The sequence below is a fragment of the Macaca fascicularis genome, chromosome 4 (assembly GCF_037993035.2).
Source record: "Macaca fascicularis isolate 582-1 chromosome 4, T2T-MFA8v1.1".
NCBI lineage: Eukaryota > Metazoa > Chordata > Mammalia > Primates > Cercopithecidae > Macaca > Macaca fascicularis.
The window spans coordinates 18,263,122-18,288,764 of NC_088378.1; the positions used below are offsets into that span (position 1 = coordinate 18,263,122).

Consider the following 25,643-nt stretch of genomic DNA (forward strand, 5'->3'; position numbering starts at 1 on the left):
CCCAGTTTACCACTTCTCCTTTTGAACCCTAACACCATGATGCCAACATTCATATTCAATAGATACTGGTGGAGAAAACAAAACATCAGTTGCAGTTTACTACTCCCTACTAAAAAAAGCATTAATTAGACCATAAATGCTTTTATATATTTAGATGATTCTCAGTATTATTTAGCATTTTAATAGTCCTCTTTTTAACTTAGACATATTTACTGCTGCAATTCCATCAAAGAAAGCTCTCTCCATTACATCCCTTGAAAAAATTTAAAGCAGTTAGCTCTAAATATATTGCCTGTGTTTACAACACTCTTAACTTGCCTGTTGCAGTAGGTTAGTAAGAGCCTTCATTCCAGTTAGTAAGTTCTTTTGAAATAGGATAACTTCCTTGACCCCTTTGAGGGACTCGAGAAACGGATGGTTGGTGTGCTCAGCCTGTAGCTCTCAACCCCTCATGGGAGGGGGAGAATGCAGGTGAGTGGATGGTGGGGCTGGGTCGAGTGCTTCTGGGTGCTGACAGCATTTTTAGCTTTGCTGTCTGCAAATGGCTTAAGTGTTTAACAGCTCAATGTGACAGCCCTCTGTATCCCGAGCTCTCGTTCGGCATACAGGAAGAATCATGTCACATGAACTAATTGAAGATGATAAATGCAGACGATTTCATTGCCCATGAAAGTGGTTCTCAGTGGGATGAGGAGCTAGAAAGGGGATGGAGTGGGAAGTGGCCTTCCCCTGGAGTTCGGCCATCCCTGGTTGAATTCTTCGAAGTCCTGGCATCAAGCCGTCCTTCTGAAATCAAACTATTTCTTCTCTCTGACATCCGGCTGCTTCTTCTCTTCTCTTCTCTTCTTTTCTCTTCTTCTTTGCTGGTCTGTTGCCAGTAGAGCCTGGGGTTTTTATGGGTACAGGATGGCAGGGTGGGGGTGGGCAGGGCAGGCAAGGCTGGTTTTGCAACATTTGGGCAGGAAAACAGGAATGCATGTTCTCACTTTGGGCCATGGGTCCCGATTTGAGGGTGGGCTTCACTAGGGACTCTACCCTTCTCTGTCTAGTATTTCCCTGCCTCCTGTCTGTTATCACTTTTAACCTTTCTCCCAGGTACAGCATTGTCTTCTGTTTTTCAGATTAAAGCATTCTCTGCAGCTTCCTCCCTTTTCTTTGTAACATTCCAATTTAAGGTATTTCCTTCTGTATGCTTGTCCACAGGTATCTCAAGATAAGATACAATCCCAGTTTTATCATACCCATCCATAGTCTCCTAGAGAACAAGGTAAAACACGTGCAGGGATATCTTGCTGCAAAGGAGAGGCATGAAAAACTCCTAACTTGGTATTCAAAATCTTTCACAATTTTATCTTTACAATCCCCAATCCATCTTTGATCCACACTCAGTCTCAGTTCACATATGGTGAACTCTAGCAAATCAAATTGCTTACTAATCTTCCTGCATGTTCTTAACTCTCTCTTTACCTATAAATTGCATCTTAAGTTCTTCCTCAAGGGCTACAATGCTCCTCATTTTACTTATTCTGTTTTTCTTTCCTAAAGAAGTTATCCCTTTGCCTGTTTTTAAGCCTTCATTCACTCTGTTTTATCTCCCAGGAAATGTCTCTTATCTTACCTTTGGATATCTAACTGCCTCTTTATGAAGCTTTATTTCGCCAACTGAAGTAAAGCTTTCTTTCTCAGAACATCCAAAGATAATCATCAGCATCTTCCCTACAGCATTTATCACTTTTTAAATTTTTAATTTGAAATAAATGTAGACTTACAGACAAGTTGCAGAGTTCCTGTTGTACCTTTTAACCAGCTTCTCCCAATGTTAACATCTCACATAACTTTTAACTAAACATTAGAGTTTATTTGAATTTCCCCAGTTTTTCCAGTAATGTACTTTTTCTCTTCTAGGAGCCAATTCAGGATCCCACATTGTGTTTAATTGTCGCATCTCCCTAGTCTCCTTTAAACTGGATCAGTTCCCCAGCCTCTTTTACTCTTTCATGACCTTGACAACTTTTTAACTTATAATAGCCTTACATCTGGACACGTCTATTTCCTTACTCTGTTGTAAGTTTCCCATAAGATTTGTCACTGAGACACGTTTTTAATTCCCAATGTGTCCGGCACATGATAGGAGCTCATAATTACTCCTTAACTACATGTCAGAAACAATTAGAAAGGACAGTAACAAAATCTGCATAATTAAATACTGAGTTGTATGCCACACAGAATTTAAGCTATTACAAAAGGTAGAGAGCAGGACTGAGAAATGGTAAAATAGACAACTCTCTTTTCAGACACTATTCCTGTGCCCAGTTTCTCTAGGCCCCAGAACAAGAATCACTGATGCTTCCAACTCTTAAGCTTCCAACTCTTAAGCATCATGGGACATGGAAACTTGGTGGCCAGTAGAAAGGTCAGACACAGCCTCAGTCCCAGCATTTAGCATGACTTGCTGTTGGACCTCACTATCAATAGACCTCATGTATCCTGTGACAGGGATGGGTCCTGGACACTTGCACAGACTACTGAGCTAGAGTAATTACTCCCTATTATTTCTAAACCTTTGTTTCTGTCCTGTAGCTTTCTGATAAAAACTCAGAGCCAGGTGTGGTGGCTTATGCCTGTAATCCCAGCACTTTGGGAGGCCGAGGTGGGTGGATCAGGAGGTCAGGAGATAGAGACCATCCTGGCTAACTATTGGGGAAACCTACCCCCAATATTCAACATGGGTTCTTTTCTATTTCCCTAAGCATCAGCTGGTCTGAGAAATAAAGGGAAAGAGTACAAAAGAGAGAAATTTTTAAGCTGGGTGTCTGGGGGAGACATCACACGTTGGCAGGTTCTGTGTTGCCCACGAGCCATAAAACCAGCAAGTTTTTATCAGCGATTTTCAAAAGGGGAGGGAGTGTACGAATAGGGTGTGAGTCATAGAAATCACATGCTTCACAAGGTAATAAAATATCACAAAGCAAATGGAGGCAGGGCGAGATCACAAGACCACAAGATGGGGCAAAATTAAAATTGCTAATGAAGTTTCTGGCACTCGTTGTCATTGATAACATCTTATCAGGAGACAGGGCTTGAGAGCAGACAATTGGTCTGACCAAAATTTATTAGGCGGGAATTTCCTCATCCTAATAAGCCTGGGAGCTCTATGGGAGACTGGGGCTTATTTCATCCCTTTGTCTTCAACCGTAAAAGACAGCTGCCCCTAAAGTGGCCATTTTAGAGGCCTCCCCTCAGGGACGCATTCTCCTTCTCAGGGATGTTCCTTGCTGAGAAAAAGAATTCAGTGATATTTGTCCTATTTGCTTTCGAAAGAAGAGAAATATGGCTCTGTTCCACCCAGCTCACAGGCAGTCAGAGTTTAAGGTTATCTCCCTTGTTCCCTGAACATTGCTCTCATCCTGTTCTTTTTACAAGGCGCCCAGATTTCATATTGTTCAAACACACATGTTCTACAATCTGTGCAGTTAACGCAATCATCATAGGGTCCTGAGGTGACATACATCCTCCTCAGCTTATGAAGATGATGGGATTAAGAGATTAAAGTAAAGACAGGCACAGGAAATCACAAGGGTATTGACTGGGGAAGTGATAAGTGCCCATGAAATCTTCACAATTTATGTTCAGAAACTGCAGTAAAGACAGGTGTAAGAAATTATGAAAGTATTAATTTGGAGAACTAATAAATGTCCATGAACTCTTCACGATTTATGTTCTTCTGCCATGGCTTCAGCCGGTCCCTCCGTTTGGGGTCCCTGACTTCCCGAAACAGCTAACACAGTGAAACCTTGTCTCTATTAAAAAATACAAAAAAATTAGCTGGGTGTGGTGGTGGGCCCCTGTAGTCCCAGCTACTAGGGAGGCTGAGTCTGGAGAATGGTGTGAACCCAGGAGGCGGAGCTTGCAGTGAGTTGAGATCATGCCACTGCACTCCAGCCTGGGCGACAGAGCGAGACTCCATCTTAAACAAAACAAAACAAAAAAACAAAACTCAGGACAGAGAAATCTAGTCCTCTTTCATGGGACCCTGAACCCTGGCTGATTCCATTTCTGGTTCTCCCTACAAATGATTGATGAGTGTGTCACGATACCTTAAACCAGGATGTCAACACTCACCTACCCTTTTATATCCCCCTGCTGCCTGGATTTCCCCATGGATATGACACTTCTGCCCCTATTGAGTTCCACACCTCCACTAGGAAGCCAGGAGAATCCTCAGCTGACAGTTTCAAGCCTTTTGCCTTTTATATGTTGGCATACCCACTGGTTGTCCTCCTGGCCATCAAGGCTTCCTCTCATTTCCCACAGGCCCCTGCTGCTATATGCCAGCAGACTCAGTGGTATATTCAGAATAGATTCCATTCCCCCTATGCCACAGCTATCTAGTTATTTCACATTGTTATTAATCTCAAATCACTATGATATCTGCATAAGCCTATACCTCCTCACTACTGTTGTACAGACTGCATCTGTACTCTTCCCCTACTGTTGAATCCCCACAGTAGCTGTGGCCTGCTGAAGAGTTCGCCTATCTTCCAGGGCCACAGAAGCTTTGTTTCATTTTGGTGGGATCTAATTTCTGACATCTGAAGGAGTGGACTCTTTAATTTCAGTTCCGTACTGCATCTTATTCTGATCTTTCACAAAGATTCAGAAATACCATCTGACAGGATCAAGGACAATTGAACTGGTATCTGTTGGGTTTTAACTGCGGCTCTGCTGCATAATTTTTCATTTTCTTTGGAAGATCTTACCACAAAGAGGAAACACGACTAGTAGGGTCCCAGAGAGGTGTTTTGACATTAGGTTTAATAAAGCATGAAGAACTCATTAATAAATAATGTTCTGCTAGGTTAACAAATAAAGCTGAATGCACTGGCTAGACCCTGGAGTAAATCAAATCATTCAGGCAGCCTGCGACTTGTTAACTTGCAGCAGTGTCTTCTCAGCAGTCTGGCAAAGCCCAATGCAACAATGCACAAATAAAACCAGCATATCATAAATGCATGCACCTTCAATTATGAAACAGGCTGTTAATTTTGTTTTATATTCTGTTGTCCCAAAATAGTAAACAAAGTTTCACTGATGCCGATCAGGAGGCATTCTAGTGATACTTTTAATCTTTGCTAAAAGAACAATTCTACTCATCAACATGTTTACACTCCAGTAGACACACATATAAACACATATAACCTTGTATTGCACATTCATTGCTTTACTATCTACAGGAAGTTAAAAAAAAGTGAACTAGAGAATGAGCTAATGTGTGCAGGCATGCTAGTTTATTCCATAAAAATGGTTTCTGATGAACTTCTTATTCTGACTCAGAAAACCTTCAGTAAAAAACCTCAGAGATAGAGAACAGAATCATCCTCCAAAAAAAAAAAAAAAAAAAAAAGAAAGAAAGAAAGAAAAGGAAAAGAAAACTGAAAGTGCAGGACACCTAAAGAATACTTTCCTTGATGGAAGGTTGCATGGTTTTAGCTGGGGAAGGATCTCATGGCTACCCACAGTAGGTTAAAGTTCTCTCAGGGTAGACAAGGATGGGAGGAAAGCTTGGGTTATTTCAGGCAGTTGCATTTCTCTGATGATGCTGTGGTGCTGAAGCCAGCTGCTTTTTCATAAAGCTCTTCTCATGATTATGAGCTGATGGACAGCTGTCCAGTGTCAGTTGAACATGACTCACTTGCTCCAGCTGCTCAACAATTTGGATGAACTAAATCTCCTGTCTCATACTATTCAAACTGGCCACATTCTCCATTCACTGATGGGTTTAGCTAGAAAGCCAACCACCATATAGTAAGATAAAAACATTTCCAGGCAATGTTTTGATGAAACAACTTCTTGGGTGAGTTCAATTTCAACTCAAAGGTCTTGCCAACCATGCCCATATGGCCACATTTACATATCTTGCCAGATCTTTTATGTGGTTATGATGACAAAGTCATTAGGTTGCCATTTAAATCCTTTTCCAAAGCTGCAGGTTTAAAGCAACCACTACCCTGAGAATAAAAGTATTCTATTAAACAATCATACTTGAATATTTTCACAACTCAATATATGCATATGCATATGTATATACTATTCATATATAGTTATATAATTATATAAAGTTGTATAATAACAGTTTCTTCATTTTCAAGTCAATGAAAACAATGAAAATGAAGCAGCAATCAGGGTTCAAAGTGTTCATGGCAAGATTTCAGTTTTGGGATAACAAGAGAGACCATTTGGAATAGCAGAAATGAGAATAATCTATATCTGTTGAGCCTTACAATGTACTCTACAACGTAAAGTACATTTCTTTAATTCCAATAGTCCTAAGATGTTGGCAACGTTATCATCTGCATTTTACAGATGAGGAAACTGAGACTTAGCAAACTGAAGGTGTCCAAGGTCACGCAGCTAGTAAGTAGCAGAACTGGGGACTTGAACTTAGGCCATCTAATTCCAGAGCTCACATTCATAATCACTATTCTATATTGCCTTGTATGTTATCAGAAAACTCAGCCACAGATGGCTCTACCACTAACCTGGAAAAAGTAGGACTCACTTCCCTCACTCTCCTTGCATTAAAATGAGTTTAGTGTTAGCCTAAATATTTAAGTTACCATCTTGTATGATTCTAACAAACACTAAACTACATACATATTTCTTTTTTAGTTTTTTTTTTTTTTTTTTGAGACAGAGTCTTGTTCTGTCACCCAGGCTGGAGGGCAGTGGCACGATCTTGACTCACTGCAACCTCCGCCTCCCAGGTTCAAGTGATTCTCTTGCCTTAGCCTTCCAAGTAGTTGGGATTACAGGTGCCTGCTACCACACCCAGCTAAATTTTGTATTTTTAGTAGAAACAGGGTTTTGCCATGTTGACCAGGCTGGTCTCAAACTCCTGACCTCAGAAGATCTGCCCATTTTGAACTCCCAAATTGCTCGGATTACAGGCATGAGCCACCGTCCCCGTTCTAATATATTGTTTCCCATAAGTGATGACTCTACGTGCTAAGGTGCAAAACAAAATGGAAAAGAATGTTTTCATTTTGTTACCTGAACAACTAAGCAGTTCTAATTTCAATGACAAATGTCTTTGATATGTCCACAAACATATATTGGTATGAATAATTCTCTTCAGAAACTAAATAACATTCAAAACCTCAGTGTTAAAAATATTGCTTCTTTTGGAAAACTGAAAAACTTAGTTGAAAGGTTACTAAGCTCATCAGTAGGTGCAAGGTTTCAAAGGAATGATGTGGTTTTATGATGAGCTTGGAGTGAACTGGTATTTAAACAGCTGGTATTTAAATAGCATAGCCTAAAGAAATGAAAAATGCCATGCTCTGAGTAGGCCTAGAATTAGAGTTGTATTATTTGATCCCTGTTCAGAATCAAACTCATAACTTTCTTATGTCCAAAGTCTAAATCATTAGGAAATACACTCTTGCTGTTAAACCATGAAAAAAACTTTTTAAATCTATTATTTTGCTGAAACTTCTGCACACACTGAATTTATTTAGATATGAAATATAGAACGACAATTTATAATGGTCATGTCAATCCATACAGAAATTTCTATTATTATTAACTCTTGTGTAATGTGACTTCTTGTGCCTCTGTACTTTACTTCTCAAATTAGACTGAAACTGGATTTGGCATTTCTTTGTTACCCGTAGAGTGGTTAAGCAGAATGTTTTAAAAACAGTTCTACTTTCCCAGAGCGATTTAGTATGCAATCTAAACCACAGAGAAAAATGTGTAAATGCAAATCCTCATTCACAATAAATGTGGTGCCCCAAGGCACTATTGCTACCTCATAAGTATTTGGATATTATATTACACTATATTGTCTGTCAAGCTTTACTTCCAATCACATTATTTTTATTCTTACCAATTTACATAATGTGTGAAAAAACAATGAAAGGCAAAGGTAGGTTTGATTTTACTCAGTCCAAGGGGCAAAATACAACAATCTTGGACCATATAGGTTTACACAGAGGGGATGTGTGGCCCACTAATCCCCTTGTTGATCAGAGGACAATTCAACTACAAAGTGATTAAAAATGAAAACTAAAGTTCCTTTGGGAAAATAATATGCAAAAAAATGTTACCTTCTAATTCACATACATATTCATAGGGGGAAGGGAGAGGGGGAAGGAGAGGGATAGACATTTCCAAGGACATCACTAAGGGCTTCGGACAAAATGAATTCAATCCATCAAAAATAAGCATAAATTAGTTATTTTCACAGTTTTCTTTCATTGGTAATCTGAAAGATATTAGCTTTGTATTTTAAGCATTTTTTGTTATTATTGAAAACAATAAACAATTAGTCTAAAATCCTAATGCTAGAATGCTAATAATTGGGCATCACATTAATAAGAACCAGATGTAGTTTTACATTGTGATTTTCAATTAGCTTTACTTATTAATAGAAGCCTTTAATTGAATGGTACCATGTGTACGGGAACAGGCAGAAGATCCATTTTTCAGCTTCTTAATTTTATGTAATTTACAAATGTACAACAACTAAAGTAAAAGCTGGGTGAATTATTTATTTTTCTGTTTCATTCACTACCAGAAAAACCATGAAAACCTTGAAAAGTTCATAAAGTACTTATTAAGTCTTCAGGACTTTAGTGTTTAAAGCTGCTTCCATAATCATCTTTATCAAATCATTTACAGCCCTGTTTCTAATGCTATACATATTTTTAAATTTACTTACAATTTAAATTATCTTGGTTTAACAAGTGGTAAGCCTGCAAATACATATGAAAATTCTATTCTGTGCAATGAGAAAGCCTCATTTTGCCATTATATAAAGCCAAGGTTTTATCTTTCATTTCAAGGAAATTTAGAATCCATTTATAAGCACCAAATGTATAATTTTTAATGATGTATTATAATGCTTAAACTTAGAACTGTCTTTGAAAATAAACTGATATTGTTTGAATTATTTAATTTTTTGCATATGAAACTCCCTAGGCTTAGCAGACAGTCTTTTATACTTTTCTTTGTGTTTTGAATATATTACCTCTCTGCTCTATTAAATCTACTGAAATTTTCCAGTGAGTTATGTAATTTTTCCATATGAGGGTTCAGAGAGTTTTCAAATGACTCTGTATCACTTCCTAAGGACTCTGAGGAACCCAGGGCACAGATGTTACTTAAGTTGTTTTCTAAGCTCAGCACTTTACTACTTAGTATTTTCTTCTTTCATAAATTCATTGAAAAATAATACAGTTGTATTTTATTTGTGCCATATATATTGATTAATAGGTAAGTCATTTCATGGCTTCATAAATAATTTCATTTATTTTTCAAAGGAAAAAACTCTCCAAAGATCATTCTTCTGTCCAAGTACTAACCAGCTCTGACCCTGCTTAGCTTCTGAGATCTGATGAGATGATGAGATTGGACATGTTCAGGGTGGTGTGGCTGTAGATAAGATCATTCTCATTTTTTTTTAAGTCTAATTCCAGTTGTGCTGAAGAGGTTTTTAAACAAGTGAGGCTATTTCAGGGAGCTTAGGCACACTCACTAATCAGATAACTTTAAGAAATGCAAAGATATGGTCAACTCTCCTTAATTTTAAGGGAAACATTATTTTGATAATAGGCAATGACAAATCTCAAGTAGAGTCAAGTACTAAAAAACATACTAGGTTGGGATTTAAAAGAATAGGTTTCCTTTCCAACCCAGTTCTACTATTAACTGGCACAGGGACTTGCACACACCATCTAACCTGGACAAATTACTTTTCCTCTCTGGAACTCACTTTTCACACCTGTCAAACAAAGGCAGTGGGACTAGAAATTCTGAAATTACTTTTAGCTCAATCAGTCTGTGACTCTACAGGATTGGTAAGTAGGAATTTACATGGTAATTAACATAAAAATAAGTCTAAAAGTGGCATAATTTTACTCTAATTACCTACATTTTAATAAAATTACCTATAAAAATTGTTATAGGTGATTAAAATACATATAGTACATAAAAATATATATTCAAATTTAAAGTTCAGTCCTCATTTTTCTGATAATCAAGTAACAATTTTATCTAATGGTTCCAGAATGACATGCCTTCAAAATCAAGGTAAATTCTAAAAGTTAACATACTCTTACCTGACATTTGAATCTTTTTGAACTAATTAGGCTTTGCTTAACATCAATGACCAGGATTACAGTTATAGTGATACTATAATAGTTTAAAATTATTCTATGGGTTCTAAATTTACTAAATTTTACTGAAAACGACCTATAAAATGGATCATTTTAAAACGATGCATAAAATACGTAAAAATATATATTCAAATTTAAAGTTCAGTCCTCATTTTTCTGATAATCAAGTAAGAATTTTATCTAATGGTTCCATAATGATCTACCTTTAAAATCTGGGTAGATTCTAAAAGTTAATATACTCTTACCTGATATTTGTGTCTTTTTCAACTAATCAGGCTTTGCTTAACATCACTGACAAGGATCATAGTTATAGTTACAGTGATATTATAATAATTTAAAATTACTCCATGGGTTCTAAACTATCAGGAAAAAGAAAATAAATTTAAATTTAATATTCTTCATTGTTTGACCCTTTTGGAAATCCCACAGTATTGCTTGCGGAGAGCTTGTAAGCATCTCAGGTACAAATATCAATGTAGAGAAGCTGATCATTAAACAAAGAAAATTTGTGCAACACTCATTTAATAAAGACTCCACCCTCCAAATCTAATTCATACATTCTGATTTTAAGACAACAAGAATGAACATTGAAAAACATCAGCCAGAAGAACTGGAACAAAGTATAGGATCTGATCTCACTTCCCATATCTTGTCATATTGTTTCTTACCCATTTTATGTTTTATTTGGGTTTTCTTTCTTTTATACCTTATTGTAGTCCATAATACCACATAATTCATTTACTTGTTATGATGATTTTTTATTGCCTGCCATGCTGCAACAAGGCCATGAAAATAAAGCTTTTCCTCTGCTTCATTCAATGATGTATCTCAAGTCTTAAAGGAACCTACCACAAAGTAGTTATTAACCACATGCTTGTTGAATGAATGAAGAAATGAAGAATGCATTGAATTAAAATGTATATAGGAATGGGTCTTGATTCTCAGCTGAAATCACTACACAATGCATAACAAATGTACATCTCTCCTGCATCAGAACACAGACATCAAGCCACCATTGTTTATAAAGTTGATATTGAGCTTGGCTGGAAACCTACTTTTTCTGTTATTAAAATCAGTCATGAAATTTGGCAATGTTGATGAGGCATGATAGAAATGTGGTTGCTATGGCACAGTGTATATGTACCCTGCTCGTGAAGGAAGAGTAAGGAATGGAAGAACAAAGTGAGTTACCTGAGCAAGGAATGAAGAGAGAATGGTTTGTGGCTGTAAAATGTTGGCTATGACACTCATCAAATATGATTTTAGCTAACCTGAGGAAACTATCATCTAAAATTTACTCATTCGAAGGATAAGTCCAATGTCTTAGTGACCCACTCTGTAGTAATGTGTGGTTTAGACAGTTTAAGTTGCATTTATACAGAAAAGATTATTCTTCTATCAGCAGACAAAAGATGCATTTGAGCAATCTTTACTTTCCTAAACAACGTAAGGAAATTTTGGGCCACATGGTTGAGATCTAGTAGAAGGAAAGAAATTAAACTAGAGAAAATTCATTTAAATTAGAAAGAATGTGCAAGCTAGGAAAAATGTTACTGTGAAATATAATAGTTTGATTTATTTTTTTTTTTTGGCTGAGGTATATATAATAAAGGTCAAGTATTAAATTTTCATTTTTGAATATTTTTTTCATTTTAATAGGAGTATCCCATGCCAACATATACGACATTTTTTTCATAATTTTAGGTTAGAAAATATAAGCTTCTTTTCTCAAAAGTTTTCATGCTCTACAAAATTTGCCATCACAAACCACTTTGCATTTATCACAAATAGGTATTACATTAGAAAAGCAATTCAACTGTATTCCATTTCAGTAGTGAAGCTAAGCAGCTTTGCATGATAACTAAGTTGGGTTAATGGGACTACGTTTGAAGAATGTGTTACCTGGAACTGAAGTTCCCTACTTGTTTTTAACTGAGCTTAGGAGTCTGCAAAATGAAGGCAGGAAACCTGCTGCGAGAAGGATAGGAAAATTATTATCATCTGCATTCCTAAATTGAACAAGAATTTCTGCTCAGCAGAAACCTCTTGACTGCAAAAAGTCTGGAATTATATCCTGCTGTTTAGAATAGCTGTTTGGGGTAGAGGGAGTCCAAACATTCCATTTTTCTTCAAATCAAATAAGTTTTATGCATACGTTTACAGCCTTACTGGAAGCTTGCTTGCTTTCTTTTCAAAAAGAGAAGCTATGTGGAACCTCTTTCTGTTGATAATGAAAAAAATTTTGTGACTGGTCAAGTACCTAATTTTGGGTTAATGAATAGTTTTAATTATCTTTGACATAGAAATATTTTTTCTTGAAAATAAATTTCAATATAAATATTGGGCTTCATAATACAGGAGCTGAATTTTTAAACTTAGTCTACCACCTAAAAAATGGGCTATTTCTATTTCTTGGGATGTTTTCAGAAGTTTATTTGCTGAACAAACTTCTATGGTAGCTCTTAAAGCTATTATTTATTGCTGATCATATACCTTCATTATCTATTATAACCATCAGCATTGATTATAGAGTCCCTCTTTCATGTTAGTAAATGCTTTTGGGCCCTGAAATTTTATGTTTTCTGATATTAAGATTTTTAATTCCTAATTTCTTTACATAGCATTTTCCTGGTACTTAGCTTCTATTGGTCATATACTTGTATAACATAGAATTGGGTTTTATGCTATGATACAGTTTGAAAATATTTTAAAGAAATAAGTGTATTTTTTATATTTATTTATGTGAAAGATATGACAGAAACATACTGTCACAATATTTTACATTTTCCATTAAAGGATTTGAAAAAATCTTTCATGATATGGTCTATTTTTAGTAACTTTAAAAAATATAAAATTTCTTCTAATTCATAATGTTTATAAGTTCACATAATAAATTATATCATTTCTATAACCTCATAACTTTGATTATTTATCTCTTTAGAATATTTACTATTTTCCTATTGTGAGTGATAGCAAAAGTTCTCTCTCTCCTCCCATTTTCTACCAGCTATTTTTGGGCAATAACGATATTTCCTTTAGTATCTTTTTTGTACTCTTAAATCTGCTTATACTTCTATAGTTTGTCAGTTTAAAAAACATCCATTGATTCCTTGATATTGAGAATAAAGTAATCAAATAACTTACTATATATGTACACTGACTTCTTTCTGTTGTGTCTTTCCTAATTTTTGTTAGTTGTTTTAGTTTTACATTGTCAGGACATTATACTTTTATGTTCTATTACATCATCCTAATCTCCATATTTATCTTAGATTTAGTGCTAGAGTTAAATATTCAATGCTTGCGATCAGTTTTTTTTTTGTGCGTGTGTGTGTGTGTTTTTGTTTGTTTGTTTGTTTGTTTTGCAGTAGTTTCTATAGTCACTTATTGACTGGATAGAGAATAGTTGCTTCAAGAAGGGCTCTAATAGTTGCTAATAGTTGCTTCAAGATGGGCTCTTGATAACAATATTTCCTGAGTTCCCGTATGTTCAGAAAATTTGCCTCTAGCCTTTATAGCTTGAAGAGCACTTTGGCAGGTCATAAAACCTTTGGTGCTCATAAGGGATGGTGAATTCATTATCTACCATGGCATCTTATTCACTGTTGGATATCTCAACTGTTACTAGTTTTGGAAGTTTTTTCAAATTTTGCTAAAATTCATCGTCTTAAAACTTCCAACAGCATGACCTATAGTCTCTTCTCCATAAAACCCTTCAAATATTTCTCTATTCCAGGATAAAAGTAACAAAGCATTGAAGGAAAGTTCGTAAGGCCAAAATATCCCCACATACCTTCTAGTAGTAGACTTGCTGTTTTGTTTGTTCAGTTAGCTCAAGTCATTGAGTCTTCCCTACCATCCTTTTAGTGCTCTTTTAAAGCAAGTTAGACTTATCATTTTAAGGCTGGAAAGACCCTCTGGGATCATCTGGTGTAAAAGTCTCATTTTAGGATAAAGAAACAGGTTCAGGCAAAGGTGAAGATATTTTCTTAAGGTCATGCCACTACTAGTAAGCTGAGTCAGACTTTGAACCCCAGTGACTTCCAAGCAAGGATTCTTTCCACTTCACTAAGTCCTTCAAAAATACAATGATCAAAACTGTTGTACTGCACTTAAAAAACTCAGAGTGTGTCCTCTCACATAAAATAATGTATCTAAAGTCTGTTTGATAATTGTCATTTTGTTCCATATTCTAGCTATAGAATAACACATGCAGGATAGCTGTACCAGGGAACTTTCAGTGGGTTTGCTGTTCATCTACATAAACTGTCACTTTTGTTTTCTGATTCTTGACAATGAGAAACTTCAGACAAATGCACATTTCATTTTCCTACTGCAAACTCTGTAAACCATCTTTTTGAAATAAAATTACACAGCTTATGCTTACAACATAAGGGCTAGATTTTATCTTCAAATATACCACCCACTCTCAAACAGCAGAATTTGGCCTTAAAAACCCATTAACAAATATTGTCATTAAACTAAAGAGCTAATTACTTTGGATTCAGACAGAATGAACAAAATCATAGGCCAACCGCAGCTGGTCGTAATAATGGTGAAACTAACCGTATGTTACACTGGAGAATTAAAAAACAAAGACATATTAACACTAATGTAACCAACGTACAACATTATCCTCCAAATGGAACAAACTATTATAGTTAGAGAATTCTTGAAAGTACATTGTCATATTTGATGCCAGAAATAAAGAATCTTTTCAAGGAATTAATTGTCATAATTTGCAACCATCAATGTTTAATGAAGAAGAAAACATGGAGAATTTATACCACTACAATATTCCACAAATGAAGAATTATATCAAAAAAATTACTTTGATCTAATTGGATGCAAATAATTTTAAATTCAATTTTAAGTACTTAGGTACCTATAAATCTTCGATCTTCATCTTGGAGTAAAATTCCTCCCTACTTTTCTTACTGAAGAGATCATTACTGTAAAACACCCACTTAGCTTCTCTTTGCTGATGTCATCTCTAACCAGATTGTTTACTGCTCATTGTTTTAGACTTTTATATGGCAGGTTTGGAGGAGAAAATGTGATTATACATGAGGGGACCAGACTAGAAGATCAAAGTGGTCCATTTCTGCTCTAAAACTTTATGTTTCTATGATTCTATAAAGTTTCTGTAATTTATTCTTTTGTTGCATGTTTTGCTTCCTGCGTATTGAGACTGTCTTGCTCAGGTTCCCTGAAATTACACTGTAAATTTTCTTTAAGAAATTGCAGCTTGGTGGGTGCAGTGGCTCATGCCTGTAATCCCAGCACTTTGGGAGGCCGAGGCGGGCAGATCATGAGGTCAGGAGATCGAGACCATCCTGGCTAACACGGTGAAACCCCATCTCTACTAAAAATACAAAAAATTAGCAAGGCGTGGTGGCAGGCACCTGTAATCCCAGCTACTTGGGAGGCTGAGGCTGAGGCAGGAGAATGGTGTGAATCCAGGAGGCGGAGCTTGTGGTGAGCTGAGATCACGCCACTGCACTCCAGCCTGGGCAACACAGCGAGACTCCGTCTCACAAAAAAAAAAAAAAACAACAAAAAAAACCCAAAGAAATTGCAACTTAAAAACATAGTCTGATAAACATACCAATGATGATGAACATGATTCACTTCAAGACACAATTCATTCTTTCTCCACCTCTTCCTTTTTCCAGAAAAAATAAGTAAAAAGAAAAAAAGAAAGATAGAAAAGGAAAGATATGTTTCTCTGAAATTGAAAGATTGCAGATGATTTCCACTAAAAGCTTTATGAAATTTTATTTGGAGACTTTATCCAATGATAAACTTGTGAACTACAAGTTTTAGGCTATGTTCAGGTATGACAATCTTACTGCTGAGCACAATTCTAATAACAAGTGCATGTGAAACTTCATTATTATAGTTAATCCAATTCTGTAAATTTTTAGTTTTGATTACTTGAAAAAAGTACTTCATTATTTTATGCATACGATCATATTCAATTCTCTATGTGTAAAACTAATAGCTAATATGTGTAGCTAATTGGCACTACATCTTTTTGATGAAGGGTTTATTGTTGCCTTTTAATACGTTATGGACAAAAAATTCTACACAACGTGAACAAGTGTACACAAAGACACAAAAAATGTCTATAAGCCTGAAAGCCAATAAAAGGATTTTGATTGAAAACTTCATTCTTCACTATAAAAATAATATCATATTGAACCTTTAAAAAATCATCACAATTTAAGATCTGAATATATCCCTACTAAACACTTTCACTGGAATAAAAAAACCTTTTGTAAACTTAAAATTACAAATTATAAAAATGAAGTTGCTAAATGACATATAGGAAACAGAAATACAATAAAGTGATATCCACCAACTGTACATGTAACCTTCCACAAATGTATCATATGATTGATAAGTTATTATTTGCTAAGAAAAAAGTAATGGAAAGAGGTATTAAGCAGATTTGTTCTTTTAAAATCTAAGGCCGAGCTTTCAAAATGAAGAGAAAAAGATACAATCCTCAAAATTTAGAAATACTTAGCCAAACCTAGTAATAACTCATTATTTACATCTTTTAGAAATTTCTTATAATTAGATACAATAACCCTAAATATCTAAATAAATTGAAACATTACACGGAACAGAGCAATAGCTAAAGAGAGCAATGACAGGGCTATCACTCTGAAAGAGAGATAGTGACACCTGGGGATTAGCTCATCATACTGAACTTTAAAAAGGAATATTAATGAAAATTAATAACTCAAAGTAGGGGAGTCAAAAAGGGAGCATCAATTTAGTACTTCTGTAACAAAATTACCCCTTCTTTATTTATTCTTATGACTATAGGAGACAACCAACATAAAAGCTCAGGTTTAGCATAAGGTTTGAAAATGAGGAGTAGATTGTATTGAATGTCACTTTCAGTGTTTCTCAAAGGCCTAAGACCCACAGGCATCAGGATCACTTGGGAGTGGGTAAATGTAAAAATACATATTCTTGGGCCACATCCCATCCCTAGTGGGTCTAAGTTTTGGTGAAATATCCCCAGGGATTAACATTTTAATGATCCCTCCTCCCAACTTCATGTGACTCCTATGCACATTAAACTTTGAGAACCACAGTATGTTACGCTTTTTTAATGTGATACTGATTATCAAATATCAAGGTTTCTACTTTGCCCTTCTTGTATTTACATTTACATGACAGATAACAATTTTTAAACATTATGTTTTCTTTATTTCTCCTTTTTACTGTGGAACTACACATACATGGATAGTTTTCTTACATTTAATAGTTTCTTTTACTTTCCTATATTTTATATTTTATTAAAAGATATCATTACTTTTGATGCAATTAAGAGTTATGCAAGAATGTGTGTTACCCCCCAAATTCACTTACCTTCAAATCCTTGTGCTCATTCAGAAATTTTTGAACATATATCGTGGAAACTTTCAAAGGAATATACGTGGTGGATTCTCTCTTTAATTTTCAATGGTTTTAAGATTGGTCAAGGAGACTCCTGGGGTGGCTGCCAGAAATGCCGTTGAGAATAGAAGACACCAATGCTGAAGACAGTGAGTATCTGATTATCTCTAAACAGAACAGAAAAACAAGTGATTGGTCACCTGTAACTCATAGAGAATCTGCTGTGGAGAAAGTTATTTTCAGTGTTACTAAATTTAAACTTGGCCTGGGTTTGCTGCTCCCTAATTTAGCACAGTTGTCATTTAAAATTTCATGTCATTGTGAAGTCAGAATTATATGATGCTGCCTGCACAGCATTCTGGTTGAATTCCTATTGCTTTAATTGACTATTTTTTCTACACGTTGCATCAAGTGATATCATTACTAATTTTATTTTGGATATGCAGGTGCTACATTTTGCAGCTGAATTTCAAAGTCAGGTTGATGAAGTCTCTTGGAAATATTTCTTTACATGAGGCTCTATCACCTCTATAAAAGACAAAATGGGATACTTTAACTAAATCCCCATGGAATCATCTGGTAATTTTGCTATATTTCCTTTCACATGGGTAATGCTTGCCAAGATAATTAGGCATAAACAAGAAAATATTCTTTTTAGTCAAAATGTGTTGTCTATTCAGGAAAACCAAAATTCTAGAATCTTTGTTGAATGAGTGAAGCAGAAGTTGGTAGTGGTTGATAGAAAACGAAAAGAAAACACCTATTTTAAAAATTGGTAATCAACTATGCAAGTACTCTCCTAAAGAATAGAGGAAATGAAATGTACAGATAAAAACATGGTCAAAACCAAAACGACAAGAGCATACACACATGCAAACCCAGAGTACACTGTATAACGATAGTTCTCAGAGAAGATTCTATTGCTTGGCCAACCACCACGCCCAATTCTCTTCTTTCTTGCTATACATCTCACAAATGGAGAACAGAAAATCAAATGTTCTGTTTCTGATTCTTCCTTACTGCTAACAGCGGTCATGTGACCCCATTTTGGCTCCCCATTTGGGCTCATAAGCTATAAGAAGTATGCTGGGTAAGAAATCCTGGCAGAATATTGCTCTGTTGATACAGAGATCCTGCTTCTCTTATCTCTTTCACACATTTGCTTGTCTTGAATGAAGACATGATGCTTTGGGGATAGAGCAGCTGTCCTCTTCCCATGATGTAAAAGACAAAAAAGTTCAGAGAAACACAAAGATATAGGGCCTGTGATGGATGAGCAGTTTAACCAATAGCACTAACTGCTTTCCCTGAAATTTTACCTATATAGACCATTCAGTTGTCGGTTTCTTGCTAATAGAGGCATTGCTGGTTGACGAAATGCTCAAAAAATGGGTTAAAAAGTAAGTGCCACTGAAATGGTTGCAATGATAGCTACTGTTTAACTCTTTAGAGTGTAATCTGCAATAAGGAGAAGTTTTCATGATGTAGAGTCAAAAACAACCTTCATTCTGACAGAGGTTGGAACTTGCCTCTTTTTTGTTTTTTTTTTTTGGCTCCTAGGAGAGTTGGGAATGTAGGGAATAATGGGACAGGAGATGATGGTAATGAATTAAAACAGAATGGAATGGAAAGCCTAGCGCAAGGCTTGGTTTGGAAGAAGAGGGGCCAGTATTATAGCAGGAAAAAGGAAGACTCTCATCTTTGCGTCGGTGACAAAGCTGTGACATTACTCAAAATCTCAGCGAGAGACAAGTTTCACCTCAAAGTTCATTATTCTTATCTCACGAAGTCTTGTAGATTCTTTTTTACTGAAATATTTTTCACATTTAGCACTTCACTACTATCTTCCTTTCATAAATATTTCTTCCTTAACCACAGTTCAGGCTTTCACCATCTTTTTCCTAAACTATTGGCACCGTCTCTTTAACAGATTTCACTTTTTCTTTTTTTCTTAGATGCTATAGTATGTTCTATGACTTAAGACCTACTTTTTTTTTTTTTTTTTTTTTGAGACAGAGTCCCACCCCAGGCTGGAGTGCAATGGCATGGTCTCAGCCCACTGCACCCCTGTGCCTTCCGGGTTCAAGCGATTCTCCTGCCTCAGCCTCCCGAGTAGCTGGGATTACAGGCATACACCACCACACCCGGCTAATTTTTTTTTTTTTTTTTTTTTGTATTTTTAGTAGAGACGGGGTTTCACCATGTTGGTCAGGCTGGTCTCAAACTCCTAAGCTTATGATCTGCCCACGTTGGCCTCCCAAAGTGCTCGGATTACAGGCTCTAGCCACCACGCCCAGCCCCTAAGACTTACTTCTTAAAGCACTGATCTCATTGGATCCCTATTCTGTTCAAAACAAAAGAGCTCTCTTTGTCTATTGAATTAAGTTTGATATAGTTTGTATATTTGTTCCTGCCCACATTCTATGGTGAACTGTAATCCCCAGTGTTGGAGGTGGGGCCTGGTGGGAGGTGATTGGATCATGGGGGTGGGTTTCTCATGAACGGTTTAGCACCGTCCCCTTGGTACTGTTCTTGTGATAGTTCTCATGAGATATGGTCATTTAAAAGTGTGTGGCATCTTTTATGGGTTTATAACTGAACCCATAAAAACCTTCCTCTTAAACACAGCCTTCCTCCAGTGCTCTCATTTTGTAAATAGCATCATCAGTCATCAGCTGAATAAGCCAAAAACCAAGGCTTTGGTTGCCCCAATCTATTAAAAAAAACCAAACCAAACCAAAACAAAACAACTCTGTTTTTCTTACTGGACACAAGCATGTAATATACAGCCTCTGGAACTACTGGCAGCCATCTTGGGATCATGAGGAGAACCTGCATGAAATTAAGTGAACACCAAGTAAACAGAGCTGAGAAACAGAAAAAGAAGAAATGGGTTCTGAGACTATTGTTTCACTCCTGGAGAGAGATTTGCTTGCAGTAGGAATACTCTAAACATTTCGGTTATATGTGAATCTAGGGATTCCTTTTTTGATTAAGCCACTTTGGGTTGGTATTTCCATTACCTTCAGTTAAAAATATATTTTCTATTTATTTCTATTTTTATCGTGTGCCTACCAATTTCATTCATTTTACTCATCTCTCTTATTATCCATATTCTACATTTTTTTCATGATTCAGCTCACCTCCCGAATTAAACCTTTCCAGATTCTTCTAATTCATAATGAGAGAATCCTAAATCGAAACCACTTTATTATCCACTGTATATACTAATAAGAAAGCTCATGAAGGTCTATGACCAATCACTTGGTGATGATTCTCAAATTTTATCTTTAGCTTAACATGTTTTCCCTTGTTTCCATATTTATTTATTTATTGCAGTTTTAGCAGAGATGAGGTTTCTTTATGTTGCCCCGGCTGGTCTCAAATTCCTGGGCTCAAGCAATCCACCCACTTCAGCCTCCCAAAGTGCTGGGATTACAGACACGAGCCACCATGCTTGGCCCATATTTTATTTCTAATTGAATAGTTGACATGCCAACTTGAACATTTTGAAGACCTTCCAAACTGAATTTGTTTATAACTAAATCCATAAAAACCTTCCTCTTAAAACAGCTTCCATCCAGTGTTTTCTTTTTGTAAACAGCACTATCAGTCATCAGTTGAATAAGCCAAAATCCAAAGTTTTCAACCCTTTAAAAAGGAATCAGAGTAGATTTGATCCTTCTTTTCCTCTTTAGGTTCATCATCTAATCATCAGATCCTTTTGATTTTACTTCCTAAATAATTTTCAAACCTACTTCACTACTTTTCTCCGTATATCCTCCTCTTCTCTTCCTCCTCCTCTACCACCATCGAAACCTTGTCTGTTTCCCTCCAGCATATTTTCCACATGGCATCTAGAGTGATCTTTTTAAAAAAGACAATTAATCATGCTAATATCTTGTATAAAAACCCTTAATACATTTCCACTGTTCTCAGGCTAAAGAAAGATCACACTTTACTGTGACCTCATATCATCTGATCCCTATATAACTCTCTAGTCTCATCTCCCTAGATGACAGACACTTTTTTTTTTTCATTTTTAGATACCCAACATTCAGCAGAGTCTTTAATACATAGTAGGCACTCAATAAATATTTGTTGAATGAATGAACAATTACTTTGCAGTAACTCTTGAATCATGAAGCACTTTGTGTTACAAATTTTTCCTTTATGTATTATTGTCTGAATTACTTATAAGTATATTGAAGATAAGGATATGTCTTACATTACTTCACACCCTATAACAGAATGCCATGCAAATAGTATGGGTTCACAAGGTATTTGATTTTATCGATATTAATAATTCAACTCTGAACACTTTTTAAAAGTTTGAAGTTGATTCTCTCCCTCACAATGGCTAGATTACCGCTTTTCTATAAGATTAGAAATGACCCAGAAGAAATATATTATTACTCTGCCAAAAAAAAAGGTAGTAAAAAATAGAAAATTTGTGTCTGATCAGAATTCTACAGAATTTACACAGATTAATTATAAAGAAGTTGCTTTTCTGCATGACAAGAAAAACCCTCAGCTAAACCTTGAGTTCTATGGCTAAACACTCAAGCATGTTTGCTATTTTCATGGTCATACTTTCAAATATTTTGTATTTCTCTTTAGACATAATTTATCCTCGAAAAATAGAAAAAAAATACATTTAATCACTAAGAGCTGAAGTCTTTTGAGTTAGAGACTCATTATTTTGGAAAACAGTTATCCCAAGTACAAATTAATTCCTAGCTAGTGGATATTTACCTGAGAAGAACAAAAGGATCTTCAGAGATTCAAAAGTAGGTATGAAATTCTAGCCTATTTTATATACTAATATCACTCCAAATAAGAGAAATATTTCCCAGAGTAGCCTATATTGAAAACACACATAGGGAACATAAAAGCAATGAAAACAGTGGGTCTGGGAATGTATTAGGTTAAACAGGAGGACACAGGGATTCCTGCTTCTTCAGGATTTCTAACTGTGTTAGCTGTGGCCAGATAATGTTTTCCAAGTTGGAGAATGGTAGGTAGAATTAGCATTGAAGAGATACGAAAGGAAGAGAGGCAGGAAATGTAAGGGTAGACAACACAAATTTTGTGCCTGAATAAAATTCCTGAGTAGGCTTAATCTTCTGGCTCTAAAAAACAAGTTGAAGTTTGCCTAAGGCATAGTTATACAAGAAGTAATTGCCTTTGGGTTTCTATATACCTGTTATTCAGTGATAAATACCTTCTCATTTTCACAAGGTATTAAATCTGTTAGGATATTAGTATAATTAAAAAAATAGAAAGAGAGAGAGCAAAAGGAAAAGGAGCCTTCTTGCATGAAATGCATTTTGAGAATGACTACACATAGTTCTCTTAAAAATCCAAGAGCAGGCTATTTTACACTTTCCCCTAGAGTACTAAAAGATATTTTAGGAAACGAGTGAATCATGATTTAATATTCAATTGCTTTCCAGCAAAATAAGAAATTCCACTAAAGTGTCAGTCATGATTTCATTTTTCCTGAAACATAAACTCCAAGGGGTAGGTTGAAGCTGCACTGTTTATTTTGCTCTTCTGTATATAAATAAAATATAAGACTAACAGAATGGTGGAAGAATAGCTTCTTATGCTCTGCCTTTTCCGACACGCTTCTTTTCTGTACTTGGGGGAAAAAAAGAATTTTCATGTGTAGGATATTTCACTTGCTAAACGTTTTTGTTTTATTTAATAATTGCTGAATCTTTTGACAAAACTGTGTTTATTCCGTGCATGAAGATTGATATATGTTCTAAAATTATAGCACAAACCGTTTATATTTCTTTAAAAATTATTTTTCTGGGGCTGGGTCGGGTGGCTCACATCTGTAATCCTAGTACTCTGGGAGTGAGGTGGGCAGATCACCTGAAGTCAGGAGTTCAAGACCAGGATGGCCAACATGGTGTAACCCTGTCTCTACTAAAAATATAAAAATAAGCGGGGTGTGGTGGCATGCACCTGTAGTCCCAGTTATTCCAGAGGCTGAGGCAGGAGATTTGCTTGAACCTGGGAGGTGGAGGTTGCAGTGAGTTGAGATTGCGCCACTGCACTCCAGCCTGGGTGACAGAGCAAAGCTCTGTCTCAACAAAACAAAACAAAACAAGTAACAAAAAACCCCCAAACAAACAAACAAAAATTCCTTTTCTAAGAGTATGAGATTGCTCATTTATATATACTTAATGCATGTATTCCTCCAATATTGCATAAAATGGTAAGAAGCTTTTTAAATTCATCTCTAGTTAAAAGATTTAGAATACCCTATGATAGATCCTATTAATAAAAAGTAAAATTATTCCTCATAATTTAAAAAATTTCCCAAGGAAACAAGAGAAATAATATTGTATGATAAGAAATGAACAAGTAAAAAAAATACACGTACATTGTAACCCCTACATGATCAGTTTTCTGTGATTTTCTCAATAAATGAGTGACAGACAAGTCTGGGAACTCCCAGTCCTCCATTAAAGAGATCTAAAAAGAATGTCATTACAAGGAGACAGAACTGGAATAGGGTTAGAGAAGCTAAAATTGTTAATACAGGGAAGGGAGGGCTAGATGAGAGTAGCAATTAAAATTTTGGAATTTTTTTCTTCTTAAGAGGATTCATCTCCCACAAAACAATTGTTACAATTGTTACATCGAATCCTGGAGTCTTTGGAACATGGGTTGACCACCACCAGCTTTGAGAAGGAAGAGAAAATCCAGGAGTCAGAAGTGGACCATGTTGATCAGGATCCTACACCCTCCAGGTAATGGCAGAAGTCACTTATTCAGATGACTCCACAAATTTCCCTTTGGATGGATGGTGTATCCCTTGCAACCATCCATGTTCACTGATCAGTTCACATGACAGAAAAGGTGGTCCAGGTAGGGGACACAAAGAACACCAATGTTTTGGAAACAGTAGTGGTCAGGAGTGGTCCCCATTCATGAATCAACCTTGCAGTTCAGAAACTTCAACTCCTAAGGAGTCTGACCAAAATGAGAGTGTCTCTTTGAGCCAGACTCTCAGGTTGATAATTCAGACATCTGTACCCTAAACCATGGTACCTTCCACAAGTGCAGATCTATAATGGGGTTCATTATAGAGAGCCACCTGGTCTACTTTGTTCAACACCCTGATCTTCCTCACTCTGTGGTCCTACCATGGGCGTTTTTTCAGGTCTTCTAAAAAAGTGATCATTAAGACATCTGCCATTTATGAATTTCTCTATGTTCTGTACTATAGCGATAATTAGTACAAATCATACACAACTGACATAAGGTAACATCAACTTATACATACGTACACTCAGGTCAAATATCCCAATTAGGTAAATATATCTTTATTGAATAATTGTAATAGGCTGAAAAATTGAGTGAATGGATATAGCTTTACTTATAATTCACAGAATATCCTCACACTTATATGTTTTTTCTCATTTAAATGTTTCCTCTGTACTCCCAACTCCTTTGCAGTATACTTGTTTTATATTTTGTTTTTGATTAATGACAGCTGAGCTTTTCTGTGCTGTTTTGCGGGGGAGGAGTCTGTTGCAGATATATTTCTCTGCTGATAATATAATGTTTGGCTTATAGTGGATGCTTAAAGCATGATGATGATCACTATACACAATATTTTGCGTGTGCGCAAAAGAGAAAAATATATCTAGTCTTTATCTACTATCGTTTTCATTTATTTCTGGTACCAGCAAGACAAGATTTGCATTACGTCTGAGCATAGGCATGATACATTTAGATACACTTTTCCATCCCTCCACAAGATAAAACCTATGCCATGTAACAATCAGTACTGCAATTGTATGCTGTATTGAAATATTTTAGACTTTGATAGGCTCAATAGATATAAACATAACTAAAAGATAGATGTCAAAGAACTGGAAAATGTTAAGCTATCTACATCTTCAGTACTGCCGACGCTGGGCCCATGTTATCAGTTCCACTTTCTTAGAACGTTACACAGAAAGTGAGCTATCCATACTTTTTATGATGACTTTAAAAATGAGTCTACATATGCTAAAATGATTTGAG

At 35.9% G+C, this 25,643-nt stretch overlaps 1 protein-coding gene across 3 annotated transcripts in view; it reads right to left on the minus strand.

The window, feature by feature from the left end:
* The window catches only part of HS3ST5 (heparan sulfate-glucosamine 3-sulfotransferase 5), a 172,850-nt gene extending 155,087 nt beyond the window's left edge, over nt 1-17,763 (minus strand). For all 3 annotated transcript variants that reach the window (XM_074036918.1, XM_074036916.1, XM_074036919.1), the window contains exon 1: nt 17,568-17,763. The gene's annotated coding sequence lies outside the window, so the exon portion shown is untranslated. The remainder of the gene's footprint in view (nt 1-17,567) is intronic.
* Nucleotides 17,764-25,643: the final 7,880 nt, after the last annotated feature.